Genomic DNA, 11,562 nt, shown 5'->3' on the forward strand with positions numbered 1-11,562 from the left:
TAGACAGGTCAAGGCAGGCAAGGGTCAGTAAACCAGAGTAGGGGCAGCGGTACCGGACAGAAGGCAGGCTCAGGGTAGGCAGAGGTCAATAATCCAGAGGTAGGGCAAAGGTACAGGTCGGCAGGCAGGCTCAGGGTCAGGGGCAGGCAAGGGTCAAAACCAGGAGGGCGAGAAAAAGCTTGACTGGGAAAAGCAGGAGCTGAAACACAAAAATGTTGGTTGACTTGACAAACAAGACGAACTTACAACAAACCAACAGAGAACACAGGTATAAATACACAGGGGATAATGGGGATGATGGGCAACACCTGGAGGGGGTGGAGACAATCACAAAGACAGGTGAAACAGATCAGGGTGTGACAATGACAATGATCATAGGAGTTGGCTAAATCAATAGAATTAGGAATTAGAACACTTCAATAGGATCTCTATGGATAAATCATCCAAACAGATCTGGGACCAGGAAAACCGTGCGCTCAGCTGACTCAGCAATGTCCAGCATCACACTGACTGTACTCTACAGTCTCCCAGTGTCAGAGGTGCCAAGAGGAACAGCATAGAACTGTCTCCCTCACTGCCTTCCAAAATGGTTGCAGGTGTGGGGATTAGACAGGCCTGGGGAACGTGTACTGAAGTTCCATAAACAAAGGGAAAAAGTAAGCAAAAAGGTACTTTCCTGGATATTGGCATATGAACAACTCCCGCTGTGGTAGAACAACTATTATTTTGAGTATCCCTTGACAGCTGAGAAACAGGAAGTCATATTTCCATATGCAAATCATTGGGATGCCAAAAAGGTGAAAATTGATGATAAATCCAACTACCTACTGTCTGAGAATTGAAAAAAGACGGAACACTGTTAGGGTGAGGAGGTTTCCTGCTGTTCTGAAAGTATTGAGTAACTATTGAGTATAGCTTGGCGACGCTGAGACATATTTCCTAGTTCTGAAAGTATTGATTGGGCCAGACCAGTGGTTTCCCAAACGTTTTGGTTACTGTACCACCAAATGAATTTGTTCTGCCAGTAGTACCCCTGAATTACCCCCTCAGAGGAAGGGGAGGACCATCCACCTCAGTCAATTTCATAATGTAAATTGTAAAACATTTAAAAAGTTATCCTTTTTAGGTAAAACTATACCAAATAATGGTCGTCCTCCAGTCTATCAGAGCTCTTGCAGCATGAACTGACATGTTGTCAAAGAATCAGATATTTAACATAGCACTGAAAGCATACGCTACAGCTAGCTAGCACTGTAGTGTATAAAATGTGGTGAGTAGTTGACTCAAAAAGAGAGAAAGGCAATAGTTGAACAGTTTTGAACAAATACATTTATTTCCTGTTGAAAAATGTTTCTTAAACGGAAGCAAACGGAACACAATGGGGATAAACATAACTGAATTTGTCCAATTGAAACTCTTGTTTGCAACTGTTGAACTAATTATTACACTCTATATCAGCTAGATGCAGGCAAGAGTGTGCAAGGATGTATTGAATGTCACTGTCTGTCAACTTAAATTTGTCTCTCGACTTGTGTGCACCTACGTTGTAAACTTTCATTCATAGGCTAGGTTGTAGCAACCTCATGATTGGTATAGGGAAAATTTGAGGATCATGTAGCAGCCTAAATCAATGTTACATTGAACTGGGTGAATGGAATATGAATGAGAGTCATCCAATCTGCTGTAATAGAAAAAAAATAAGGCCAAGCTCATGAAAAATAAATTGTCCTCCCTCATATTAAACGGCACTGACCATCACTAACCCCCTCATGTGCATTTTAGGCCAAGTACTCCCAGGGGTCCAAGTAGACCTGGTTGGGAACCACTGGGCTAGATAACGCTGAGATATATTTCCTAGTTCTCAATGTATTGATTGGGCTAGACGACAACCTTTATAGCCATTCATAAACACTACCTCCACAGGAAAACAGGAGCAAACACTTGATAACGTCACTGGTGTACCACACACCCCGGCGAGGCGTAGGGCCCCGAGGATCAGGGTTGGGAGCACCCTCGAGGTATTTTCTTTGTTAAATATTTACTTTGGTGGAAAATATGATTGAATTGTTGATAACATACTACTGCTTATTATGCAACATAAATGGGTTAAAACACATTTAATTCCCCATGGGGTCAATAAATCAATATTCAGACTAAAGATTGCATATAAAGCAATGCCTGTAATAGTAAAAATGCATATAAAGTCATGCTTATAATAGTAATAAAAAACACTGCAATTTCTTATCTCAAAATGTAGTACTTCAATGCGATTGAACCTGGATAATTTGAAATTCAAGAAAACACTTTTGGGGGGGGGGGGAAATTGCGGTATTGGCTGACAACGTCACGGAAATTATGTGCACGCATCGATGTGGCCAGAAGACAGTTAAAGGGTTAAAACTACAACCATTTTCTCTCAGCCTCATTGCAAAATGTGTAGAATAACAGGAAATGTACTTTAAAACTGCAACTTTTTCTCTCAGCCTCATGGCAAAATGTGTAGAATTGCAGGGGGTTAGCTATAAAACTGCTACTTTTCCTCTCTGCCCCATGACAAAATGTGTAGAATTGCAGGGGGTTAGCTATAAAACTGCTACTTTTTCTCTCTGCCCCATGGCAAAATGGGTAGAATTGCAGGAGGTTAACTGGTTTCCAAAAATACTAAAAAAACATTTGGCAAAGGAAATTTTCTTGGACCGTGTGTAACGGATGTGAAACGGCTAGCTTAGTTAGCGGTGCGCGCAAAATAGCGTTTCAATCGGTAACGTCACTTGCTCTGAGACCTTGAAGTAGTAGTTCCCCTTGCTCTGCAAGGGCCGTGGCTTTTGTGGAGCGATGGGTAACGATGCTTCGTGGGTGACTGTTGTTGATGTGTGCAGAGGGTCCCTGGTTCGCGCCCGGGTATGGGCGAGGGGACTGTCTAAAGTTATACTGTTACACGTGCAGGTGGCCTTGCGAAACTGACGAATGCAACTGCATGCAGTTGAAGTGCATTCATCTGAGATATGTTTGTGTTGTTTTTCAGCACTAGATGCAGTAGCTCATGAGATCAGTGAAGCTTTTCTCTTGGTTTTTAGTTTTTCATTCCCGGGTAATGTTAATGTGTTAGAGTTTCCTTATGAAGCTCTGGAAGACAATAATAGCTGTAATGCAACTGCCATCACTCAGCACATACAACCTTAACTCCTGGCAACCCCACCCTCGCCTCACAGTTCTAAACAAACAAGTCAGCAACACAAACAGACAACACATTCTATCAAACCAAATGAGGGATCATAATCAATTATTAGCATTATTTTATTTTATTTTTTATTTTATTTTTGGCCCTGAGCTCTGTTGAGAGAGAAAGGTAACAGCACACTAAGCCTTTTTGAATTTCACTGTTTTCACTGTTGAGCCAAAATATCTGCTTCACGATCTAATGGAAGTGTGAGTCACCACCAGTTTCCTCATGTAAACTTGTAAAACAGTGAGAATCTGCTGTGATAATTCATTACCACCCCAAAATAAAATAATAATTACAAAATGGGCTAACGAGCTGCAGTGTTTTATTGTTGATGTCTGTTGGATACCAGCCACTCATGTTAGGGCTTTTTAATGCTTAAACCAATAAACCATTGGTCAAAACAATTTGGTGTGTCCAATAATAACCAAGGCGTTATGTATTTATTGGATACTTTATTGTTGCCTAGCGCCTACTCGTCTCATTGCATGAAATATCAGGAAATGTTAGGCCACTCCTCCTGGCATGCTATATTGGGAAACAAAAGATAACGTCTCACTCTGACTCAGCATGCCATACAACCCATTATGTGCTATTACATTTTTACATAACTTTATTTGGAAAACTGACAACATTACATTTACCTTCTAAAGTGGAACATTAATGTCAGTCAACTATTTTAGTAAGATGGAGGAGAGATGAGGGGAAGCGGAGGATGGTGAGGAGAGTGGTATTCATAAATAAGTTGTGATCAAACAGACAGAATACAGTCCAGTAATGAGAGTGACTAAGACAAACCACAGCAATCACAACAGATCATTCCAGGTTTCATCTCTTCAACAGCATCGGAACGCTACAAAAATGATCCACCACAAACCAGCAAGAACTTAACCGCAGCTGTTGCCCTGACTGGCAGCATGACATTCCTCTGGTTTGGCTGGTCTTAAATGATAATGAAATGCATTATATCATGGGACTCTAATACAAATCTTTTGACAATGGGCCAAATGGTACAGAAGAGGCTACATTCAATAGTGTTGCTGTAACCATAAGTCTGTCATTGCTGTAACTCAGACATTTGACTGGCTCATTTCTGATCAGTGGATGTTTTCACAGCTATACCCCCCAACCCTCTTCAGTCCTTTGAGAAACACCTCTGACAGTGTGACTCACCAATTCCCTGTAACCAGGGGCGGACTGGTGGGCTGGTCCATTTTCTGCCCAGTGGGTCTGTCTAACTTCTCTAGTTTTTTTGTGCAAAATTATAATTATCTGGCTAATAATGGGGGCCTTGAGGAAATTACTCGTCGAGTGTGGGGCCTTGAGGAAATTACTTGTCGAGTGTGGGGCCTTGAGGAAATTACTCGTCGAGTGTGGGGCCTTGAGGAAATTACTCGTCGAGTGTGGGGCCTTGAGGAAATTACTCGTCGAGTGTGGAGGCTTGAGGAAATTACTCGTCGAGTGTGGGGGCTTGAGGAAATTACTCGTCGAGTGTGGGGGCTTGAGGAAATTACTCGTCGAGTGTGAAGGCTTGAGGAAATTACTCGTTGAGTGTGGGGGCTTGAGGAAATTACTCGTCGAGTGTGGGGCCTTGAGGAAATTACTCGTCGAGTGTGGGGCTTTAAGGAAATTAATTGTCGAGTGTGGGGGCTTGAGGAAATTACTCGTCGAGTGTGGGGGCTTGAGGAAATTACTCGTCGAGTGTGGGGCCTTGAGGAAATTACTCGTCGAGTGTGGGGCCTTGAGGAAATTACTCGTCGAGTGTGAGGCTTTAAGGAAATTAATTGTCCGGTGTGGGGCCTTGAGTAAATTACTCGTTGAGTGTGGGGCTTTAAGGAAATGAATTGTCCGGTGTGGGAGCCTTGGAGGAAAAAATGGGACGGTGTGTTAGAAATGCCAGGGATGATTCCTGGTCCCAGTCCACTCCTGCCAGTAACCCCCCTCTCTCCCCCCTTTCACCCCACCTCTCTAATCTCTATTATCACCTCTCTCTATGTACAGAGCCACTGTCGCCATGGTATCCAGTGCCTCAGTTTGGTTGTCTGGGTCGAGGGTAGGTCATCATTGACAACAATTTCAGGTCGTTATAAAACCTCTGTCTCCTATTTATGTGACTCAGACTCCTCTGCACTGCGTTTGATGGCCACAATATATTATAGGAATGAAGACAGAAGAGCATCATCATCCCACATAATGGCTGGGCTTTGTATTCTGGTACTTACTGGTGCACCGTGTCTAAACCACATCTTTGCCTGTATCTGGGTCATCACTGTCTAATATGACAGTGGGAGAGCTGGTACTGAAATTAATACTGCGTGTGTTGTAGTGATGACAGCTCTTCTTCACGGTAGGTCCGTCAAGACACAGTTGATCAATCTTGTTTTGTTTGGTGCATTGAGATCTCAGAATACAGAATTCTTTCAAAATGAGTGCTACTTCATGCCTGGGGTCACCAGTCATGTCTACAATGACAGAAATTGTGAAGTGCTTATCAAAATGATTCAGTTTTCAATTTCAAGCATTCACAAGTTAAACAATTGTCTTTGGATTGAAGTAGCTTACATATGGTGCTAGACAACCATGGGCCAATTATCCGGCCCTCTTTGAGCGAGAAGCGAAGCAATCACACAACACAGTTAATTCAGACCCAGGCAGGCTGCTGTGCTGTTATACACGACATCATCACTCTCCTTCCTACCCCTGTCTCCATGGAGACGGGCATCCAGAGGGACGGCTGGGTTCTAGAGCGCTGTGAATGAGCACACAGAATCCGGGAAGAGGGGCTTCATGGGAAAGAAGGGGTCATACAAAGGGTGGGTGGGTGGGTGGGGGGTGGAGGGGGGGGGGGGGGGGGGGGCAGACAGAGGAAGATATAGCCTCTGAACATTGTAATGTTTGTTTCCATAACATGAAAGAGTGTGTATTGTGGTCACTGCCCAAATTATTCAGTAGTCACATTATTAGACAGCAGATTATTTCTGGCAGAAATAGGATTCTTCTTTTATAGTTGGTTGTGTATTGGTTGTATAGTTTATTGGGGCTAAGAGAAATTAACAATTTTCCCACTCTCATCTCCGCTCCATTACGGAAGCAGGATCTTATTGACTTCTCTCACCCAGGCTCACTAACTCAGTCCCTCTATATCTCTCACTAACTCAGTACCTTTATATCTCTCACTAACTCAGTCCCTTTATATCTCTCACTAACTCAGTCCCTCTATATCTCTCACTAACTCAGTCCCTTTATATCTCTCACTAACTCAGTCCCTTTATATCTCTCACTAACTCAGTCCCTTTATATCTCTCACTAACTCAGTCACTCTATATCTCTCACTAACTCAGTCCCTCTATATCTCTCACTAACTGTCAGGCCCTGGCCTTAGTATTCTGTGTTTTCTTTATTATTTTGGTTAGGCCAGGGTGTGACATGGGTGATTATGTGTTTGTCTTGGCTAGGGGTTTTGTAGATTGATAGGGTTGTGTTCAGTGTAGTATTCTAGGTAAGTCTATGGTTGCCTAGAGTGGTTCTCAATCAGAGGCAGGTGTTTATCGTTGTCTCTGATTGGGAACCATATTTAGGCAGCCATATTCTTTGAGTATTTCGTGGGTGATTGTTTCCTGTCTCTGTGTTTTACACCAGTTAGGACTGTTTCGGTTTTTCCACGGTTTCTTGTTTTGTATATGTATATTGTTCACGTTATCATCTTTATTAAAGATGTTCAACCATAACCACGCTGCATCTTGGTCCTCCTCTCCTTCCCAGGAAGAAAACCGCAACATTAACTCAGTCCCTTTATCTCTCACTAACTCAGTCCCTATATCTCACTAACTCAGTCCCTTTATCTCTCACTAACTCAGTCCCTCTATCTCTCACTAACTCAGTCCCTCTATCTCTCACTAACTCAGTCCCTCTATCTCTCACTAACTCAGTCCCTCTATCTCTCACTAACTCAGTCCCTTTATATCTCTCCCTTGCGCTCCCTCTTGCCTTTACCCAAAGCCACTTACATGGTTCGCATTTTACACCCTTGTTCTTTCTATTTCTGGATATATCCATCCACTGACGCCATTCCAGGTAAAGCACCTTACTCAAGGGAATCATAAGCAGCGAGACCTTCCATTTAAAACCATAAACAATATTGGCACCTGACCATTTCCCCCAATCTAAGCTGCAGTACTGCTGAGCTAGTGTTGTCCACTACGGCTGACCGGAATAGAACTGCAGCCACAGAGGAGAAGCACAGCTAACGCTAATGAGAAAGGGGGGGGGGGGGGGGTCATGATTTAGCAATGGTCTGAAAGGGAGAGACTAGGGTTCTGATAATGGGCTGACCCCAGTTGTTGAGTCAAGGAAAAGTCCTGTGGTTTGTCATGTGAACACTGCAGAAAGTAAGTGGGACTCAGCTATAAGCTGTGTGATAAATGTCTACCAGCTGGACAATTCCACAGTCAAGTCAATGTTGGAAAGTGTTTAGAGTGGTCAGTAAGGATGTAATGGCCGTGTGGCAGGTAGAAGATGCTATCAACTTCACTGTAGAGAGAGGAAAGCCACACCTAGTCAGCTTAGCACCTTCGCCTTAAAGAGGAGTCCTAGGAAGGAAACTGTACGCTCCCTTTCAGCCACTCATATACATACACATATGTATAAATACATCTACCAGCACACTCAACATGCATGCATGCCATACCACGCGTGTGTACTATTACACAGGAAGTCACCCTTTCAAATAGGTCAGAAGACATGAGGACATTCCATTGTGTGTAAGAGCTTGTTTAAGTAGGGGAATTATATTGGAGAAGGGCATACATGGCCATGTTCATTCCTGTCAACAGAAATGGCTTTTCATGGTTCACTTACTCTATACATGGCCATTTCAAAAAAAAAAAAAAGAACCAGGCCAGGAATGCAGCACACTGTAAAACATGCAAACTTCAGGAAGAAGAACACTTGTAGGATGGTCTACAACGAAACCCTGATGAAGGTGAAGCCCAGATCTGTATCTCTCTCCTGTCAGTGTTGTTGATTGGAGGCACATATAAGTGCCAGGTTTGACAAGGCCTCTGGGGACTCGGGCTTGTTTAATTAGGCCGTAACAGGTTGGAACAGAGGACTGGGGAGAGATGTCAGGAAAATAAGGAAGGATTAACTGGTCAGGTCCTTCAAAGAGCTGCGATAAACCATGTAGGTCTATCTAAAGATCAATGTAGTCTTCAAAATAAGAATTAGATTGTACAGTATTAATTATTGATGCTAGGTTTGACAGAAACTCCATTCTAACCCAGACATACTATAGAAGCTAGCAGACAATAGTAAATGTCAAGCCCCAGATCTGAAGGGAATTGCTCTACCACATTATCAGTGCAGTCCTTTTGAAATGACTGGAGAAAACATCACTTTTTTTCGCTTGCTTTCTGTTTGAAGAGCAGCACATTCCATTATGACACCTACACAACCACAGCAGCACGCACGCACACACACACACTCACACACACACACACACACACACACACTCACACTCACACACACGCACACACACACACACACACACACACACACACACACACACACACACACAGTAACCTGGGAATATGAAAGAGATGTACAGACGAGTATTGTTGGATGGAACAACAAGTTAAATGAAATCATTATCTTGGATATTAGTGGGTGTTTATAGCTTTCTGGCAGCCCCCGGCAAACTACTCATTAATAAGCATGAGGCAGATTGTTCTGTATAACTGTTCATCAGCTTTCCTAAACGTATCATGGAAATTAGAATGTGTCATTGCGTTGAGTGAATAGTGAAATCAGTGTCAGGGAAGCCTACAGAGTTTTTTTTCCATTTGATCTCAAATGACTGAAAAAAATAACATTGCTTGAGGTATATTGTGATAGGGAGTCCCCATGGTAACGGTTAACCATTTCAAAGGCATGCACTCTCCATGGCAACTAAAACGACTCGGGAATACTGGTGCACGCCATCTGGCCTCTGGCTTTCTGAAACTCAAGAATAAAGAATATTTACTCAAACATTTTACCATTGTCACATGTTTTGTGAGGAAATTAGAAACATGACTGGGTGTTTAACTAAAAGTGAGTCCAAATATACCTTTGAATGCTTAGAAGTGACGTTTATAATCATGTAAAATAATTTACAATAACAATACAGGCACATAATCACACAGCCTTGGTTGTCCACCAGACACAATGTATCATGATAGGTCTTGGTTAATAGAGCTACAGACAGTGGGCCTGGAAGAAAGAGCCCATCTGATTGAAGAGCTGCTTCAAGGCTGTCCTACTGTATGCAGTACACTCTTCATGCAGGTAAGGAGAAACCCCTGTAACATACAGTAAGTATACAAAACATTAAGAACACTGCCCTAATATTGAGTTGCACCAACGTTTGCTCTCAAAACAGCCTAAATTCGTCTGGGCATGGACTCCACAAGGTGTCGAATGTGTTCCATAGGGATATTGGCCCATGTTGACTCAAATGCTTCCCACAGTTGTGTCAAGTTGGCTGGATGTCCTTTGGGTGGTGGACCATTCTTGATACACACAGGGAAACTGTTGAGTGTGAAAAACCCAGCAGCATTGCAATTCACCCTCGGAATGGCACACATACACAATCCATGCCTCAATTGTCTCAAGGCTTTAAAATCCTTCTTTAACCTGTCTCCTCCCCTTCACCTACACTGATTGGAGTGGATTTAAAACCTCTACAGGATCGGTGGGTCCCCCGCGGGACAGTTGAGCTAACGTAGGCTAATGTGATTAGCATGATGTAAGTAACAAGAAAATTTCCCAGGACATAGACATATCTGATATTGGCAGAAAGCTTAAATTTGTGTTAATCTAACTGCACTGCCCAATTTACAGAAGCTATTACAGTGTAAGAATACCATGCTATTGTTTGAGGAGAGTGCACAGTTACTTGAAAGAACTTAGAAAATGTATCAATAAACCAATTAGGCACGTTTGGGCAGTCTTAATATAACATTTTGAAAAGAAATGCAATGGTTCATTGGATCAGTCTAAAACTTTGCACATACACTGCTGCCTTCTAGTGGACTTTATCTAAACAGGTGCCTGGGCTGGCATAATACATTATGGCCTTTCAAATATGATGGTATAAAAACAAATACAAAAAAATATATATATATTTGTATTATCTTTTACCAGATCTAATGTGTTATATTCTCCTACATTGTAACATTTCCACAAATGTCAAAGTGTTTCCTTTCAAATGGTATCAAGATGATACATATCCTTGCTTCAGGTCCTGAGCTATAGGCAGTTAGATTTGGGTATGTCATTTTAGGTGAAAATTGAAAAAAGGGGCAGATCCTTACATCAATAAGGCATTATAGCTTTCACCTGGATTCACCTGTTCAGTCTATGTCATGGAAAGAGCAGGTGTTCCTAATATTTTGTACACTCAGTGTATATCAACAGAGAGTGGCCTAGACATGTTTACAATCACAACAATATCTCACACTCATAAAGCTGCCGATCAGGCTTAAAAATCCACAATGGTCTTTGCAATAACCCTTACACCAATCCACCACTTCAAAAAGCTCCCAACTGTTGTTCTATACAGGCACATACTGTACCTCCATGCCAAAATACTTCCCCACCCTCTAAAAAAGCTCCTTCATTTGGTTACTTAGAGTACCTGCAATGACTTGCGTTTTTAGTTTCATATCAACCAGACATTCCATTTAAAGAGAACTCATAATGAGCATGACTGTATTTAAGGCTTTTTAACCATAGCTTCTAATTAAACAGAATACAGAAGAGGCACATTTAAACAAAGAGATATTATCAGCCTTAGTTAAGCCTGTTCAATTTAACAGTCATTAAAGCTCGTAGTGCTTGGCTGAGTTCATTGTCAGTAAAGCTGGGATGAAGTTGTCTTCTTGAGTAATTTGAAGTGTACGGCTTAAACTCGCAGTAGCACAAAAACACCTGCATTTAAAGGTGACTGATTAGCTAAGTAATGAATTAAGAATGAAAGTTACATAACGTAAGGTTACAAGCAAAGCATAAGGTTACAACATTCTACACCACCACATTGCAGGTACAGTACAAATGGTTATTTTTGTGCATTATCTTCAATTTGGATAGCATTATCATCTTTTCAGTCCAGTATCATTGAACAAATAAAATAAAACAAACTCCAAGTGCCATTTCCCTTCCACAGGTAGAAGAAGAGATCTGAGGAGGTGCTAGAATGCTTAAGTCTCCTCTGATCTATTCTACAGTCACTGTGGAGAAAGTGTCTGGTGCCACACTACAGAGGTGCATTTCCATACATGATTGACCCCGGTGTTTTACAT

This window comes from Oncorhynchus clarkii, chromosome 1 (genome assembly GCF_045791955.1).
Source record: "Oncorhynchus clarkii lewisi isolate Uvic-CL-2024 chromosome 1, UVic_Ocla_1.0, whole genome shotgun sequence".
Classification (NCBI taxonomy): Eukaryota; Metazoa; Chordata; class Actinopteri; order Salmoniformes; family Salmonidae; genus Oncorhynchus; species Oncorhynchus clarkii.